At 37.6% G+C, this 13,253-nt stretch overlaps 1 protein-coding gene across 4 annotated transcripts in view; it reads left to right on the plus strand.

Annotated features, from left to right (window-relative positions):
* Positions 1–13,253, plus strand: part of LOC150076433 (uncharacterized) — an 840,218-nt gene that overhangs the window by 422,345 nt on the left and 404,620 nt on the right. The gene's annotated exons all lie outside the window — the stretch shown is intronic.

The raw sequence follows: 13,253 nt of genomic DNA on the forward strand, positions 1-13,253 counted from the left end.
TCTAATTAAAATAAATTAAATTTATCTTTCTTCATTTAATTTATTTTAATTAGACAACCATAGAATGGAAGGTGCACTTTCCTTTCTTAGGAAAATTTTTAAAGCCCATAACTTAGTTTTTAAATTTACAGTCCCCGCAAATTATTAGAATCTCATAACCATTATGTATGTGGTAAAACTTTCCACCAACTAAGCAGATTACAATGAGGTGAGTGCTGAAAAATTAAGCTAAGCTATACCTATGATCTAGTGATCTTAATTTACTAAACACCAGATCTCCTACTTACATCCACCTACCTACAGGATCTACTTCTGCAGTTGACTTGTCAATTTCTTCATCTTTCCAATCCTGACATGGTCAGTATTATCCAGTCCCTTTAAGAGTGACCACTTTCCAATTATTTGCTCAATACAAACAGCGGTAACTCAGAATCCTAACCAACGATCCAATTGGAAGTTTAGTAAGGCGAACTGGGATGGCTATTCTGCCCAAATGCTCTTAGACAGAATTTATGTCCAACAGAAACATATTGATGATGTAATTACTACCACTGACTTAATTGCTTATAAAAGGCTTAAAGCAAAACAAGGCAAATTAGAAGGAAAGCACAAGGCGATTTTTGGATTGCTTTTGCATCAACCAACACAAAAGACGCTGACACACGGATCATCTGGAGAAGATATAGGCACTAAATGGAAAATTTGTTTGGCTGCCCTCTCCTATACTTCACTAGAAAGGAAAAGACATGTCTATACCCAAAGAAGTTGCTAGTGCATTAGCAGAATCTTTTGCCACCATCTCTGCTTCTGCTTCCTATGTATCCCTCTGTAGCCAGGGTGGCGTGGAGCAACAGTGCGTAGCACACGCTTCTTGATTAGACCGGGGTTCGAGCCCATGACCACCAAATACGGAGTATGCGATAAGGTCAGGGAATGACATGCATATCCCCGGAGCAATATGGCCTTAGTTGCTAATGCCCCTAAAAACCAAAAAATAACTAAACTCGTATGGATCCTCCTTCTAGAGCATTAAAGATCATCCGGAATGGTATAAAATTAACTTCTCAATGTGCTGATCCTTTCCGTACAATCTACCCTTTATATTAATAGAACTGAAAGAATCATTGAATAGATCTCACAACAGTGCTTCAAGGCCAGATAGTGTTCATTACATTATGCTAAAGCATTTACATGAAGAAAACTTGTGTACCCTGTTGATTTTCTACAATCAGATCTTCTCTGAAAATGTCTATCCTTCCTGGTGCCATTCGTTCATTATCTCCATACCAAAACCACGCAAAGATCCTACCCTGGTTCAAAATTATAGGCCAATATCTCTTACGAGCCGAGTAGGGAAAATTTTTGAAAGGATGATTCATACAAGACTTTCTTACATCCTGGAGTCACAGAATCTCCTTCCAGACCATCAGTATGGATTTCGGAAGAACAGATCAACGCAAGATGTGCTTATCAAAGTTTAATCTCATATTCACAATGCCTTTGTCATGAGACAACATCTAGTCATGGTCAACTTAGATCTTGAAAAGGCATTCGATACTACTTGGCGTCATGGTATTATAATGGATCTTTACCATCTAGATCTAAGGAGACAGTTGCCTGAAATAATTCAAATTTTATTGCAACTTCGGTATTTTCAGGTCTGATATAAAAATGCACCCTTTACATCTCACATTCAAGAAGAAGGTGTACCACAGGGTTCGATACTTAGTCCAACACCATTCGTAATTTGAGTTAGTAATATGACATGGAACATTCCAAAAACTGTTGAAACTTACATGTATGCAGATGATCTTACCATTTCCTGTCAGTCCAAAAGTATGAACACCATTGAACGGCAGCTCCAACTAGCCATAACCAAAATAGAATCCTGAACTTCATGGAATGGTTATCAACTGTCAGAAAATAAATGCACTGCCATTCACTTCTACAAGTTATGGGCTCTTCATCCTGACCCTGAACTAGAAATAAACAAAACTCCAATCCCACTTGTTAATACTGTTAGATTTATTGGACTGATATTGGACAGCCAGCTAAACTTCCAAGCTCATGCCACTCATTTAAGAACTACTTGTCTAAAGCATATGAATATACTTCAATCAGTCTCGTCCATGTCATGGGGAGCTGATCGATATACCTTACTACACCTGTACAAGTCCCTAATCCGTTCATGCTTGGATTACAGTTCTTCAGTATATGACTCTGCTAGGGTAAGCACATTAGAACGGCTGAACGTCATACAGCACGGTGCTCTGAGGAGCTTTCAGGAGTTCCCTGATCAAAAGTGTTTATGTTGAAGTGCATGATCCCCCATTACACCCGCGTAGAGAAAAACACTACTCCACTATGCTGCTAAGATCCAGAGTCTACCATCACACCCCAGTTGGGAGTATCGCTATAATACTTGGTGGGAATTGCTCTATGAGAGCAAGCCAAATGAAAATAGACCTGCTTCACTCAGGATTAAGGAGCTTGTTCAGAGTTGGAATGTCAATTTAAATGAAATTTTTCAGGACACAACTGCACCTGTTCCACCTTGGACTTATGTGTCTGTCTCTCATGATGTGCATTTTCTCCAGTGGGGGAAAAATATTATACCACCCTGCAATATCAGACAGTTACACTCAGTTCATGCTACTATGAACAACCATGCCTATAAAATTTATACAGTTGGTTCCAAAACTGACAAAATGGTAAGTGCTGCTGCAGTTTTTCCTTCATGTACGATTTCAGCCACACTACTGCTAGCTTGCAGCATCTTCACAGCTGAATTATATGCCATGAAGTTAGCGCTTATTAAGATGATTGAGCTTTCCATCTATCCTGCCATAATTTACACCAACTCCCTCAGTGCTGTCTCTGCCATAAAGAAGAAGTTCTCATATTCTCATCCTACCTTGAAACAAATTCATTCCCAGCTATTCTGCTACAGTGTGTCCAATCTTAATTTACTAAAGACTGGATCTCCTACTTACATATATGCAGACGATCTTACCATCAGTTTCAATCAGTCAATCGATGGTAAGTCGATCTTTTTCTGCTGGATTCCTGGCCATTCTGGCATTCCTGGAAATGAAAGTGCTGACTTTGCCGCTAAACATCCTCAAAGCTCTCTCTCACAATATCCTCAGGTTCTTTACACTGACTATAAGTTTGTCATTCGTAAAGTGTGCTACGATAAATGGGCACAGATCTGGAAAGGTAACATCAACGATAAACTTTACCAGATAAAAGAAGATCCAAAGCTGTGGCTCTCTAGCTTCCGATGAAACAGACAAGAAGTGGTATTGGCAAGGCTCAGAATTGGACACACTCACCATACCCATCTCTTCCTACTTGAATGCCAATGACACTATGGATACTGGTTGCCCCACATTCCCCAAAAAAGACTAAAAAAAATGTCCTGCATCCAAAAAACAGCCAGATGAATCATCTGGCTATTTTTTGGATGCAGGACATTTTTTGGGAGAAAACCCACCTCAGTGCTCATCCTGTCAGATGCAACTTACGGTTCGTCATTTTCTGGTTGAGTGTCCCTTATATTCAACCATTCAATCAAACACTTTCTGGTCACTCTTAACATTGAACATCTCATCTAATTTATCTCATATATTAGGAAATTAAGCCAATATACAAGAACTTTTCATCTATTTAAAACATATTGGCCTGTACAGGAGCATATAATTTAACATCTCTAATGATATGTTGCCTGTAAATAAACTGTGAACAGACAAATTTGGCCTCAGTAGCCCTTGTGTCATTAATTCCAACAACAACAACATCAACTGATTATAGGTTTTCACAAGAGCTGGGCAAGAGATTGTGATGCTTTGTTTTGTCTTTTTTGTCATATCATTTACAGTTGTTCATTGGTTCTGCCAATGCAAAAGTTGACATTAGATTTACAACTCTATTATCTGCCCATTTCACTACCCATACTTCAATATCTTCAACTAGAGCAGTCACTGCTTGATGGGATCCTTTTCCTCTTTTCATCAAATCTTTGTAATTAATTAGTAGGATGCCAGGCAAATGATTGATTCTTACGGTACCTAAGCTATATATTTTTTTCTTTGCTAAATTAACCATCAATGGAAGTGAAGTAAACCAGTTGTCATGATATAATAATGATTCAATCCCACAAGAATTGATTGGGCCAATTTCAGTACCACAGGTTCACCTGATACCAGTTAAATTTTTTCTGAATATATGAAAAAGTCGTACATGATACCTTTTTCAATGCAAAGAACAAACAATTTGTATCCCCACTTATGTGATTTGCTGGGAATATACTGTTTTATGCTGGATCTGCCTTTGAATGGAACTATTTGTTCATCCTCGCAGAACATTGGAATTTCCCGAAACTTTTTTGTTAATAAGATCCAATAAAGGCCGAATCTTGAATAATTTATCAGTTTTCTCATTAGGTAAGGGTATTTGTGTATTGTCATTGAGGTGAATCTTGGACTTTATATCTTCCCATCTATCACTACTCTTGGTGCCTCCATAGCCATGAGGGAAAGAGCAGCAGTGCGTAGCACATGCTTCTTGATTAGACCGGGGTTTGAGCCCGTCACCACCAAATACTGAGGATGCGGAAAGGTCAAGGAATGACCACTGCATATTCCCGGAGCAATATGGCCTTAGTTGCTAATGCTCCTAAAAACCAAATAATAACAACAACAACAACTATCACTACTCATCACTTCCAAGACAATAAGACAGTTTAGTTTGCCTTTCCAATACAAATGTGAATTTGAGAGCTTCACCATAGACATTGCAAATTCCTGACTACTCAGTACAAGACTCTTATTTGGATTTTGCTGGATTGCATATAGATTTGATTGATTCACAATATGAGCAATAATATCTTCTGAGAAGAAATGTCTAAAATATTCAACATGACTTTTCACTACCCCAGAAGGTTTTATTTGTTCTAACCACTCAGGTGTAGGTCTAGCTATGCCCTCTGCTGAAATATGTCCCTAGAGAGGAATTTCCCTTTGATTTCTTGATGTAGATGCCTTTGAACTTGTAGGTGTTAGAACTGCTGCTTTATTAGTTTCTTCACCTTCAAGAACTGAAGTTTGTAGCTCCTCTTCACTCGCACTATCATTACTATCCACGAGATCTTCTAATTCATCTAAATCAGAATCATCGGGTAAATCAGAATTCACTTCCTATAATAAAGGGAAAATAAATATTGTTATCAAAATAGCTTGACTATCAATATAATAAAAACTTTTACACTGTAGCATATCAAAATTATCAGAATAAATATGTATTGTAATTACCAATTTCATCCAAATTAGCATCTGGTCCCTTGTCTGTACTGCTTTCATCTATCTCATAAGTCCGCTGTTTTCAATAAAACATAGCGCAATCCATGATTTGTAGATTTGTCTTAGTAGGTTCAAAAGATGAATGTGACAATTTTGTTACATATAGAATATGTGGAAATATACAAGAAATATAATGTTTTTCAATGAATATTATGTCCTCACTATGGAAACCACTATTTGTGGATATATACAAAAAATATCAACACTACAATTTCGCTAGATTAATAGCTATCGTAAAAAATGCTAATCGGCAAACGCTCAGTTAATCTCGAATGCACAATCTGTGAAACACCTGCTATTATTCGGCTACTTGCCACTAAAATGTCCGACTACCAGTCTGCATTTGTACTAGTAAAGCGTCACGATTTCGTCGATATCGATGGCAGCTCCACAAATTTTCTATTTTCTGTATCAGATATGTTATAACCAAACGTTATGAAAATGTCGTGCTCGGCGTTATAGGGTTAAGTGAATATGAAATGGCACTCTTTATTGCTTCATATTTATTGCCCTGAATATTCATCAAAATTCTTCGTGAAATGTTGAGCAGCATATAACTGTAGAGCTAGACAGTTTTATTAGGAATTTATTAATTTGCAGCATTATTTGTAATTTAACAATTAACAATTACATATGCATATATAAACTTTTATATTGAATTTGATTTGCCTTTCTTAAAATTTTATGAAATATTTTATTATTTTTCATTTAAAGAAATATGATATTATTTTTATTGCTTTCTCACATAATCAGTGCTAAATTATGATTTCCTTGTTTTCATTGATAAAATTTCTTCAATAATTTTTATTAGTCACAGTTGTGTAACTGCTAATATTTTCAATATTAGCAGACAGTTACACAACTGTCAAGCATACACAACTAATACACAACTAATAAGCTTCTCTGCATACACTATTTTCTGTGAATCACTGACGTTAAATATTCTTTTTACTAATACCTCTTTAAGAACTCTGTCTAGACTGTGTAGGTTTTGTGATAAAGAAACAACTGCTTACATTACCATATGACTTTCTGATGACTCACTCTAAAGATGTATCAACATCCCAAGAACTGTTGGGTTTCTTTGGTTGTTGATTGAAACTGGCTTCCAAGTTTCTTCTTTAGCATTAAGTGCTCACATGTTTTTCAGTAATTATTCACTTCCAAAGGTGATTCAGATTGTCAAAGGGAACAAGATAGTTGGCCACCCTACAGTTTATAGTGACACTTTTACTTTTCTAGTGACCTGTGAATGTATTATGGCAGCCCTATACTTGTCAGAATTACTAATTTTATTTTTTGAAGCCAGGGAAGGTAAATGCTGCCCGATGACTGCTGATCTCTCACATCTGCTCTTCCTCCAAACTTCTTCAAAATCTCTTAGACTTCTCCTTACCTAAGGAATGCTTGAATGTGATGCTCAATCCATGCTGCCAATCCACTTTCACCCTTTCAGCAACTGTAATATGTCTGTTATTTTTCATCTGTCACATTATCATATATGGACAAGGTTTCTTCCTATTCATTCTTGTGTATACACATCTTAAGAGGATGATGCCCCCCTCTCTCTCTCTCTCTCTCTCTCTTTCTCACATTTACTCATTACTTTGTCCTAACATTTTCAAAATTTTAGGATTTGTAAGATTCTTCTAGACTTTAGTACCAAATATCATGTCATATCCTCTGTGCACCTGCCTCCCACCACAAAAAAAAAAAAAAAAAAAAAAAAAACCTACAAATCTCTCCCCATGGCTACCCAACATGTCATGAATATAATGTGGTGATATTAAACATTTCTTGAGTACAATATATAAAAGGTTTTAGGTATGTTATTTGAAAATCGAGTGTGCCTGAAATCTACTTCAGTGCATACATTACCTAATTTGCTGTTTTTGTAAAACCTGTGGCATATTTCCATCATGGATTATCATTATTTGATTTATACTCATCTCCTCCAAGTGTGTAATAAAGAATATTTATTTTATATCATTTTTACCTTTTTTTTATACTTTTATTTGGATTCAGTTTTAGGCACTTAGTTTCACTATATTTTTCTTTATTTCATAATGTTAATATTGAAATTCATAGCTGTTGTTGAAGAGGCAACAATTTGAATAGATTGTACCTATCTATAAAACCCTTCTCACTGACTAAGAAGCCAAGATCTTTCAAGGAACAGAAGTCAAACTCTTGCCATCTGATTACTACAATCAAAAACTTGGATAAGTCAAACCTTTTAAAATGTTTTTTTAATATTTTTCCCCACTCTCTGCAAGTGGACATTTAAAAATGAGCTGTTAAGTAAATGGCTCATTTATAAACTATATATATATATATATATATATATATATATATATATATAAAACGACTTGGTCGTAACAAATAATTAATACATAACTGTAGTGGTACACGTGATACGGAAGTTGTATAAAGGGAACTCGTAGAAAACACTAGATACCGAAAAAATAAATATAGCGTTATAACTGTTTTGGGATATAACTTAAGGAATTAATTTTGTTTTGAAATTTTATTAAATAAATCGGAATCATGACTCAGACCAGAGCAGCAAAGCAAAAGGCTCAAGCTAATGGGAGTGCTGTGGTTCAGGGGAGAACTGAGGGGGGCAGTTGCCCTCTGAATCACAGTCTTTTAAAATGCACTGTTTGCTTGATGTTTGCGGAGCAGTCGGGTACGGGACATAATACTGCCAAGAGGGATGTCTTTGTGTGTGCACGTGTAAGGAGTGCAAGGAAATCAGGCGACAACTCAGCGTTGTTATGGGCCTTTATGAGAGCTTGAAGGACAGGGTGGATGCCCTCGAAGGAAATAAATTGAGGGGCCCATCAAGCTCTCAGCTGCCCACATCAACGCCAGAGCTTGCACTTGGTCATCAGGCAACACAGAGGCAGCCCCCTAGGCAGAATGCGCTGGTCCCACAGGAACTAGTAGTTGTTGGTGACTCTATTGTCAGGGAAACGGGGAACATGCTTTGTAAAAAGGATAGGTGGAATAGGACCAGGGTATGTCTGCCAGGGGCAAAGGTTGATGACGTAGAGCGGATATCATCTTTTAAGGGCACAAAAGGTGATATAGTTGTACACGTTGGCACTAATGATATTAAGAGTAGGAGACCAGCGGAATTACTTAGCAAGTACAGGTCACTGTTGAAAAAAAGCCGTGAATTAGGGTTGAATTTGAAAGTGTCTGCAATTCTACCCAGACACGATAGGAGGGCGTATATGATGAGAGCCTTGTCGATCAATTCAGCCCTGGAGGGATTGTGCAAGGCTCAAGGGGGTAGAATTTTTTTCAGCCTGGACTGTACTTGTTAACAGGAGAGTGTTTCTACGGGGATGGGATACACTTAAATAGAAAGGGTGCAAGAATTTTTGCTGATGCTGTCGAGGCAGTGTTAGGTGGGTTGGAAAACTGCTAGTTGGGAGGGATACAAGGACTAATAGATTAACAGTAGCCACTGGCAGAGGTGGAAGTGATTCTTGCACTGCTTCTATTGAAATGAGCAGAAGCCTGAAAAACAAGATGCAGGATATTTCAGAGACTGCTGGGAGCCATTGCAGTACAAGTAAAAACATGGGTTGTGTTAGGGTAGCTAAGAATAGAAACAGGTGCATGTATACCTGCGTGTACACCATTGCTAGGAGTTTTTGGTAAATAAATTTGATGAATTTGAGGTATTGCTCAAAACATCAAAGGCAGATAATGTTGGGATATCAGAGACGTGGTGTCACACAGATATAAGGAATGCGGAACTGGAATTTGGGGAATACAATGTGTATAGAAAGGATAGACAGGACAGGAGGGGAGGAGGGGTTATGCTATTAGTTAAGAAACACATAAAGTCCAAGGAAGTGAAGCCAGTCGACATCGATGGACAGGGCAGTGTCGAGTCAGTTTGGTGTGACATAAGCATAGGGAAATCAAAATTGAGAGTAGGAGTGTGCTATAGGCCTAATGACTCTGATGAGTATAATAAGATATTGTACAGGGAAATAGAGTGGGCCAGTAAATCAGAGAGTCTTATAATGGGGGATTTTAATTTCCCAGATATTAACTGGAATTTGTGGATTGGTCACTCGCACACTAGCAAGGCTTTTGTGGATTTATTGGATGATTGCTTTCTACATCAGCATGTTCGTGAGGCAACAAGAGGGAGCAATACTCTTGATCTGATTATCAGTAGTGATTCTTCATGCATTAAGAATCTGCAGATAAATGAACCACTAGGTGGCAGTGATCACAGTGTGTTGAAGTGGGATTTACTCAAGGAGGTAACTACCATCAGAGGTAAAGGGAAGGGTTTTTGTTTTCGTAAAGGTGACTATGATGGTCTGAGACAGTATTTAAATTCTATACAGTGGGACCAACTGATGATGTTACCAACAGCAAACTCAAAATGGGAAGCATTCAAGCAACTAATCTTGGAGGCTACCAGGTTTTACATACCAACTAAGAAATATTGTTCAAGGTTTAGGCCTAAATGGTTGTCAGATGAACTAATGAGACATGTGGCAGAGAAGAAAAATGCATGGGATACATACAAATTAATGGGTGACATGGAAGCCTATGATAGATATAAGTTGGTCTGTAACCGAGTCACAAAGGAGATTAGGCAGGCAAAGGCAGACTACGAAAAATCCTTGGCAAAGGATGCAAAGAAAAATAGAAAAGAGTTCTTTACCTATTTAAACTCAAGAAGGAAAGGGATGAATCAGATTGGTCCACTGGATATTGATGGTTCAACAGTTGAGGATCCTGCTCAGGTGGCTAACAATCTAAACGAGTATTTTGCGTCTACATTCACGCATGAGGAGTTATACAGGAAGGAGAATGATGTAGGTAAAGTAAACATTGGCAGTGAGCTGGATGATTTTGTAATAACTGAGAGGAAAGTGGAGGAGAGATTGTTGAGGATAAACATAAAAAAAAGCACCTGGGGTGGATGGGATCTATCCAATTATATTAAAGGAGGCAGCAAAGGAAGTAAGCAAACCCCTAGCCACAATTATGAGAGCTTTTTTGGACTCAGGGGAGGTACCCATAGACTGGAGATGTGCAAATGTAACCCCAATTCACAAAGGAGGATCAAAGGCTGACACAAATAATTATAGACCTGTTAGTTTAACTTCTTTTCCAGGTAAATTAAGGGAGGCACTGGTTAAAGAAGCACTGCAGGATCATCTAGACAAGAATTCAGTTATAGCTCAGACGCAGCATGGTTTTGTTAAGGGCAGGTCTTGCCTGACCAATTTGATTGGATACTATGATGTAGTCACAAAAGAACTGGATGCAGGGAATAACTTTGATATTATATATTTGGATCTTAGAAAGGCTTTTGATACTGTTGCACATGGAAGACTGCTGCACAAATTGGAGCAGTGTGGCATTGGAGGCAAATTGCTGCTATGGATAAGGGGATGGTTGAGTGGCAGAAGACAGAGAGTGGTAATCAATGGACACTGCTCAACGTGGACTAATGTTATTAGTGGAGTTCCTCAGGGTTCAGTGTTGGGTCTGTTGTTGTTTTCGGTGTTTATGAATGATATTGATGATGGGATATCAAGTTTAATGTCCAAGTTTTCAGATGATACAAAGGTTGGCAGGGTTGTTAAGGACACTACTGACGCTATGCTGCTGCAACAGGATCTGGAAAGGTTGAACAGATGGGCTGAGAGGTGGCAAATGAAGTTTAACATTGACAAATGTAAAGTACTACATATGGGAAACAGTAACCCCAGAGCAACGTATCAACTCTGCGGTACTACACTGACAGTGGTGGAGAATGAAAAGGACCTGGGGGTAATTGTGCAGGCAGATATGAAGTTCTCTGAGCAGTTCAGACGAGCTGCAAGAGTAGCTCATGGTGTCTTGTCAATGATATACAGGAATTTTTCTAGCAGGGATAAGGAGGTGATTATTCCCTTGTATAAGGCAATGGTTAGGCCACATCTTGAGTACTGTATACAGGTCTGGAGGCCTCATTTCCAGAAGGATGTAGAGCTGCTGGAACGGGTACAGAGAAGGGCAACAAGATTAATGAATGGAACAAAGGGTTGCTCTTACGAAGAAAGGCTTAAGTTTTGCAAATTATAGAGTCTGGAGACCAGGCACCGGCGAGGTGATCTGATAGAGGTGTATAAGGCTTTGAATGGTTTGAGCATGCTCAATGCCAATGGGATTCTTCATCCTGCTCAGAATAATCACCTCATAGGGCATAAATTCAAATTTAGGAAGGACGGATGTCGGATAGATGTGCGGAAATTTGCCTTTGGCCAGCGGGTGGTTGGTTATTGGAACCGACTTCCATCACTTGTTGTTGAAGTTGATAGCCTAAACAAATTTAAAGCTCAACTGGACAGGTATTTCGAACAAACGGAGGGGTGAAATGGGAGTGGTGTGTGTTTTTTTTTTTTTTTTTTTTTGGCTGATGCTGAATAAGCTTGCTTTCTTGCATCATATGCCTCTACTAATGCTAATTCTAATGCTAACAAGTGTTTGGGAGGTTTAGATCTTTTCACAGATAAGCTTACTCTATTAGTTTGACAATTCATGGTGTATTCAATAGTAAGAAAAAGTGGGTGGGACATGCTGTATGAAGTAATGAAATTTTTGGATATGGTGTACACATGGTAAGAATATACCCAGATCCTTGACATAACGTGGCCTTGACAATGCCCCCACATACACACTACTTGGACTCCCTCCAGTCACTATCTGGCAGAGTAGAGGTAGCACGATTATATACTAGCTGATCTGGAAGCCTCCTAATGAGTTACTAATAGGTTTGGTCTGATATTCTAACTAGTGGCCAGCCTGCGAACACCGTTTTAGAGCTGTACCCTTGAAATGTAAGGAAGATTGGCTCTCACCATGATGTTCATCATAATCTCAAAAGTTAACAATCATACTGCATGATGGAAGAGATGGGGAAGGGTTGCCCTTATGCCATAAAAATCTAAATCAAATCAAACTAAATGAATGATGAACAGATATTTCTGTTATCTGCTGCCATTTAAAGAGCCACTGCTGTAAGTGTTTTCTTCATTTCTTTATAGAAGAAAACAAAAGTTATGCAATTTTTAATGACACTGACTTTAGTCGATGCTGTTTTTGTACTGCAGAGGCATGGGCTAAAGTTTAGCTGAATGAAATTTACCTGTTTGTCAAAGAAAATATTTCAGTATTATATGATGGTTAACAAACACATTGCAGTAAATTGTGTGAAAATTCCAAGAGATGGATATTGAACATTAGTTTGATATCAACCACTCAGAACCACCTTATGAAACTAGTGATAATTATATAATGCTAGCAAATTTTACAAACAAACTCCTGAAGCAAATGAAGAGAACCAGAGTGACTCATTTGTTTCAGTGGAGAAAATGCTACTTATGGTTTGGAAGTAAGCACAGGGCTGAAATTCCTTGAACAACAAGGTGATGCTGACTGAATTGGTATATTTGTATATACCCATATTTGTAAAATACTAACGTTATGTAGAAAATTTAAGATAAAGCATTGTTTGCTGATTGATTATTTTTATTATTCCCTTTTTAATATGCAATAGGTCAAATTTATTGTTATTAAAAATGTTTTGTTTTGATTTTTTATATATTTTTAAAATTTAAAATGTACTGAATGTGTATAATTCAGTACATACATATTCTACATTAAATAATTTTTTAAATAAATGTTGTCTAAGCATTTTATACCAAACATTCTATAAAATTAAATAATCCTCTTAACTATGTGCTTTTCATTTATTGGGCTAGACTTCCGAGCATTGGTGCATATAAGTTTTTCTTATATTTTTTGAATTTAATGTTTTGCCGTCTGAAGAAGTAAACTTAAGGTAAATATGTAGTTTCAATAGTA

Source organism: Mastigoproctus giganteus, chromosome 13 (genome assembly GCF_048544385.1).
Source record: "Mastigoproctus giganteus isolate SK-2022 chromosome 13, ASM4854438v1, whole genome shotgun sequence".
NCBI classification, from domain to species: Eukaryota; Metazoa; Arthropoda; class Arachnida; order Uropygi; family Thelyphonidae; genus Mastigoproctus; species Mastigoproctus giganteus.